Raw genomic sequence first — 6,707 nt, forward strand, 5'->3', positions numbered from 1 at the left:
ATATAGGTATGACGAAAGTGTTCCAGTTTATTATTTTAATGCAGATATCCAGTTTTCCCAGCACCATTAATTGAGCAGTGTACTCTTGCCCCAAAATATGTTCTTGGCACTTTTGTCAAATATCAACTGACCCTAAATGCATGGGTTTATTTCGGGGCTCTCTATTCTGTTTCATTGGTCTATATGACTGCTTTTATGCTAATACCATGCTATTTTATTTTAATTTTGTAGTATATTTGAAATCAGGTATGTGTTGCCTCTAGCTTTGTCCTTTTTGCTCAAGATTTCTTTGTGTATTTGGGGTGTTTGTAGTTTCATACAGATTTTAGGGTTTTTTTCGATTTCTTTGGAAAATGTCATTGAAATTTTGATATGGATTCCATTGAATCTGTAGATTGCTTTGGATAGTATGGACGTTTTAACCATATTAATTCTTCCAATTCTTGGATACTGGATATATTTACATTTATTTATGTCTTCTTCAATTTTTTCATCAATGTTTTATGATTTTTATTATACAGATCTTTCACTTCCTTGGTTAAATTTGTTCCTAAGTGTTTTTATGCTACTGTAAATGGAATTGTTTTATTTTTTGGATAGTTTGTTTTTAATGCATGAAAACACAGCTAATTTTCATATGTTGGTTTTGTATCCTATAATTTTACTGAATGCACTTACTAGTTCTAACAGATTTTTGGTGGTGTCCTTAGGGTTTCTATATATAAAATTATGTTGTTTGCAAAAGACACAATTTTACTTCTTTCTTTCCTATTTGAATGACTCTTGCCTTTTTCTTACCTAACTATTCTGCCTAAGACTTTCAGTACTATATTGACTAGAAACGACAAAAGTAGGCTTCCTTGTCTTGTTCCTGATCTCAGAAGCAAAGCTTTCAACTTTCACCAATAAGTATGTTAACTGGGTTTGTCATGCAAAGCCTTCATTATGTTGAGGTGCATGTCTTCTACAAAGAGTTTGTTGAGATTTTTTTTTATTATAGAATATAATGTTGAGTTTGTCAAGTGCCCTTTCTGTATTTATTGAGATGATCATACGATTTTTATACTTTATTCTGCTAATGTGGTGTGTCACAAGAATTGATTTGCATATGTGTAATCATCCTTGCATCCTGAGGTTAAATTTCACTTGATCATGGTATATAATCCTTTAAATTTCATTTGCTTATATTTTGTTGAGGAGTTTTGCATCTATGCTCATAGGGATACTTGCCTGTAAGTTTTTTCTCTTGTGGTGTTCTTGTCTGGCTTTGGCTTCAGGGTAATGCTGCCTCATAAAATGAGTTTGGAAGTATTCTTTTCTCTTCAATTTTTTGGAAGAGTTTGGGAAAAATTGGCATTTATTATTCGTTAAATGTTTTCTAGATTCACCAGTGAAGCCATCAGGTCCTGGACTTTTCATTCTTGTGAGATTTTTTATTATTGATTCAATCTCTTGACTCATTATTGGTCTGTTCAGATTTTCTATTTCTTCATTATTCAATTTGTGTAGGTTTTACGCGCCCAAGAATTAATACATTTCTTCTAGGCTATACAATTTGTTGGCATATAATTATTCATAGCAGTCTCTTATAATACTTTGTATTTTTGTATTACTGTGGTATTAGTTGCAATGTCTCCTCTTCCATTATATTTTATTTGAATATTCTCTCTTTTCAAAAGAAAACTCAGTTTTATTAATCTTTTTAATTGTTTTTCTAGTCTCTATTATTTTCTTCCTTCTGGTAATTTGAGGCTTAATTTGTTCCTTTTGCTTTTAGTTTTTTGAGGTATAAAGTTAAGTTGTTTATCTGAGATCTTTCTATTTTCTTAGTGTAACTGTTTATCATCAATACAAACTTCCCTCTCAAAACTTAGTTTTCTGCACTCCATAAGATTTGGTGGACTGTGTTTCTATTTTTGCTCTTCTTTTTTTGTTTGTTGAACTTATTTTTAAATTTTTTCTTGTAATTTCCTCTTTGACCCACTGGTTGTTCAGGTGTGTGAGGTTTAATTTTTGCATATTTGTAAATTTTCTAATTTTCCTTTTGTTATTGGTTTTTAGTTTCATATCATTTTGTTTGCAAAAGATACTTGATATAATTTCAATCTTCTTAAATATATTAAAACTTGCTTGCCACCTAAGATATAATCTGTCTGGAAGAATAGTCCACGTGCAATTGAAAAGAATGTGCATTCCGCTGCTGTTGGGTGGAATGTCCCACATATGTGCATTACGTACATTTGGTCCATAATATTGTTCTAGTCTGCTGTACCTTATTGATTTTCTGTCAGATTATCTATGTATTATTAAAAATTGGGTACTGAAGTCTTCTACTATTATTATATTGCTGTTCATCTCTCCCTTCAGTTCTTATATCTTTGGGTGCTCTGATGTTGGGTGCATAATATATTTACAATTGTTATATCCTCTTGATGGATCTATCCTGTCATCATTATATAATCACCTTATTTGTCTCTTTTGATAATTTTGACTTAAAGTTTTTTTTTTCTGATATTAGTAAAGCCACCTCCACTCTGCTTTGGTTGTCATTTTCATGGAGTATCTTTTTTCGTCAATATGTTCTTAAAGGTAAAGTAGGTTTTATAGGCAGAGTATAGTTATATCTTGCTTTTTATCTATTCAGCCACTGTCTTTTATTTGGAGAATTTAATTCACTTGCTGCTTAAAGTAATTATAGAGACATAAGTGCTATTGCTACTTTGTTAATTTTTTCTTACTGTTTTGTCATTCCTTTGTTTCTTTCTTCCCCTATTGCTGTCTTCTTTTGTGATTTGATGTGTTTTTGTAGTGGTGTGCTTTGAGTCCTTTCTCCATGTTTGATGTATCGAATACAGGCTTTTTCCTTGTGGTTAACATGAGGCTTACATAAAACACCTTATAGTTATAGCAGTCTATTTTAAGCTGATAACAACTGAACTTCAACTACATTAAAAAAACAAAACAAAACTCTACATGTCAACTTTTCTTCCCTTCTCATTTTATGTGATTGATGTCACAAGTTATATCTTTTTATATTGTGTATCCATTTAGAAACTATTGTGGCTATAGTTATTTTTTATTCTTTGGATTTTTCAACTTTTATGCTACCATTAAAGTGATTTATATACCATCATTACAATATCAGACCATTCTAAATTTTACTATATCCTTACCTTTACAGTGAGATTTGTATTTTTAATATGTTTTTATGTTGTTAGTTAGCATTCTTTCCTTTCAATATAAAGAACTCCATTTAGCATTTTTTATAAGATTGTTCACATGGTAATGAACTCCCTCAGCTTTTCTTTATCTTGGAAAGCCCTTATTTCTCCTTTATATCTGAAGGAAAATTTTGCTTGGTGGAGTATTCTTGGTTGACAATTTCTTTTTCCTTTAGCACTTTGAATATCTCATCCTATTCTCTCCTGTCCTGTAGTTTCTGCTGAGAAATTCACTTATAGTATTATAGAGGTTCCTTTGTGTGTGATGAGCTGCTGTTCTTTTGATGCTTTTGAAATTCTCACTGTCTTCGATTTTTGAGAATTTGATTATAATGTTTCTGATTGAAAATCTGTTTATGATACATTTATTTGAGGTTCTTTTGACTTCATCAACTTGGGTGTTCATTTCCTTCTATAATCCTGGGTAGTTTTCTATCATTATGTTTTAAAATAAGCTTTCTTTCCTCTTTTTTTTTCTGCACTTTTGAAAATTCCATAGTGTCTATCTTGGTTTGCTTGATGGTGTCCTATAAGTCCCATAGAATTTCTTCACTGTTTTTTATTCTTTTTTCCCCTCTGACTAGGTAATTTTAAATGGCCTGCCTTCAAGCTCACTGATTCTCTTCTTCTTGAGTCTGCAGTTGAACTTCTGGAAAGTTTAGTTCAACGATTGGTTATTCAGCTCCAGAATTTCTGTTTGGTTCTTTTTTATGGTTTCTCTTTTTTGAACTTCTAATTTTATTTATATATTATTTTTCAAATTACATTTAATTGTCTATTTGTATTTTCTTGTAGCTTATGAGCTTCTTAAAAATTATTACTTTTAATTCTTAGCTAGGCAGTTTGTTTTTAAGGTCAGTTACTGGTGCTTTATTTTGTTCCTTCGATTGTGTCATGTTTTCTTGATTATTGGTGATCCTTGTGGTCTTGCACTGGTATCTGTGCATGTAAAGAAGCAGACACCTTTTTCAGTCTTTACAGGGAAAGCCCTTCACTAGTCGTCTCCTATAGATTTTGAGCAGACTGGCTGGGAGGATCTATGATGGGCTTGTTGCTGGAGTCTGAGAGTAGGATGGCCTGGTTCCTCAGTCAGTGGGCTGATGGGCCTGGCACCTAGGTCCACAGAGGCTGGCCCGGAAACTGGGTCTGCAAGGACCAGTCTGACTCTGGGGTTCACTGAGGCAGGCCTAGCACTGGGGTCCATGGTAAAGTCAGGTTCTCACTTCACTCTCCTTTCCTTATGCAGATGGTATCTCTCTCAATACTGCACTGTGTAAGCTTGAGGGAGGAATCTCATGAGTAATGTGAAACTGTTCTTCCTACTCTCCTCAATGTGCCTTTTATTATTTGTTCACTTCCAGGCGCAGTGATCTCTCTCATGGATCTTTTAATTATTCTGAAGGTATTTTTTTTGCAAGGATGATTGTTCAAATTAATGTTTCTGTGAGAAGGCAAATGCTGGAAACTTTTACTCAGCCATCTTTCTGACATTAGTTTCCCCTAAAGATTATTAAGATAATAAAATGGTAAAACAACCCAGAACATAAATAGAATACATGACATCAGGACATGTCCCTATTCCTCACCTCACATAACCATTATACTTCTTATAATTCGCAGGATTCTACAGCTTATTTTATCAAAATATAGAGAAGGGTTTTCAAAAACAAGCTTTCTTGAAGAATGATATTTTCATCCAGTTGATTAGTTACTATTACAAAGGTAATCATGTACCATTATAATAAAGAGATATGAGAGTCACCACCTTAGTCAAGTGATAATATGTGGCAACATCAATAGTGGAACAACCTGACATTAAAAGTCCCTGGTTGTAAAGCAGTACAAAACACTTATAAGAACTGAAGATGGTTCTTACCGAAATCTTTTACATAAATCTAAGTATGAGGAAACACAAATACAGCATGTGGGATGCTCTGCAATGCAACCTACTTGGACACTTGGACTGTTTTTAAACAGTTAATGTTATTAAAAATACACAGATTAAAAGTTCAGTGAATAATATTCTAGATTAAAACAGACTAAAGGCAAATATAATCAACCCAAAGAGTAAATATTGATTAGCTTCTGAGCTTAAAATAAGTGGCTATACTTAATATTTTTTCTTCAGGCAAATGAAAATTATGCAAGATTATGTATTAAATGATACTAGTGAATTAATAATTTTTAATATGTGAAAAAATTGTGTTTTGGTAAATAAATGTTTTTATCCTTAGCATATATACATATATTGAAATATGTAGTGTAATGTTATGTTTATCACTTACTTTCATATGGTGCAGGAAAAAATGTACCTAGACATGTATATATAGAGATAAACATATACATAAGCAAATACGGCAAAAAATTAACAGTTGGTGAATTATCCTCTCCAATTCTCTGCTTAAAGCTATATCATGCAAAGCTCTCAATGAAAAATATTAATTAATGGTAGAGTAACCATCTAACAGGTAATTCTATGCATAGCCATGCTACACCTCACTCCCGCATTTTAAAAATAATAAAATGATAATAAACTGTGTTAAAATATAATGAAGAAAATATATAACAATTTGGTATTTTGTTATTACATAAATTCACTCAGGCTGCTAGTACTTTAAATACTGGAACATGTGTGGGTTCTGGGAGACATTTATATTCTTGTAGGCTCATAAAGTTCCAGCTGGTAAGTCATGAAGACCACAGGAGGCAGCCAAGATTGGTCTCCTTAATGGCAAATGTTCACGTTCACGTGCTCCACCTCAGACAGAGAAGGAAAGTGAGTCCCGTGTCCCTTAACTTCTCTGGGATGAGGGAGATCAGCAGAGATTCTCCAAACCAAAAGGGGTCAAAGGTGCCCTTCCTCTCCACAACACCTGCCAACCACGGGTCCAGATCTCTGCTGCTAGCCTTTAGGCTTACTGCTTTTCCAGAGGGGAATGGGGTCTTGGAGGTCCACTCTCTTTCTTCTTTTTTTCCTCTAAGGCAATCACTGCGGGAGCTGGAGGATTCTCACAATCAGCTCATGAATGGCTGTTGATCAGATTGAAGCTTAGAAGGGAGGATCATCGCAGTGATGCATAAATGGACAACCTACTGGAGCCTACAGCCGTTGCCCTGAAACCAAACTCCCCTCAAGAAGAGTGTGCTCTCAAATACTGCAACAATTGGTGCGGATCTGAACTTATGCTGTCCTATATGTGTGTCATTTCTGCAACATTCCCACCCTGCACACACATTGTGTAGCTTGTATCTATAGAATGCTTTAAGTGACTTAAATTCATCTCTCTAGTGCAGATCCCTGGGGATCATCAGGTTAAGGAATCAGAGTCTAAGAATTAGACTCCAGCCCCGTGATATTCTCTAAAACAAAACGAAACAGAAGTACCCACAATGTTAGAGTACTAGACAGTGATTTCCAGGAGCACCTTCCTATGAATTCCAACTGAATATAAACAAATTGCAGTTTCATCATCTTACAAAACCTTC

This window comes from Papio anubis, chromosome 13 (assembly GCF_008728515.1).
Source record: "Papio anubis isolate 15944 chromosome 13, Panubis1.0, whole genome shotgun sequence".
Lineage (NCBI taxonomy): Eukaryota > Metazoa > Chordata > Mammalia > Primates > Cercopithecidae > Papio > Papio anubis.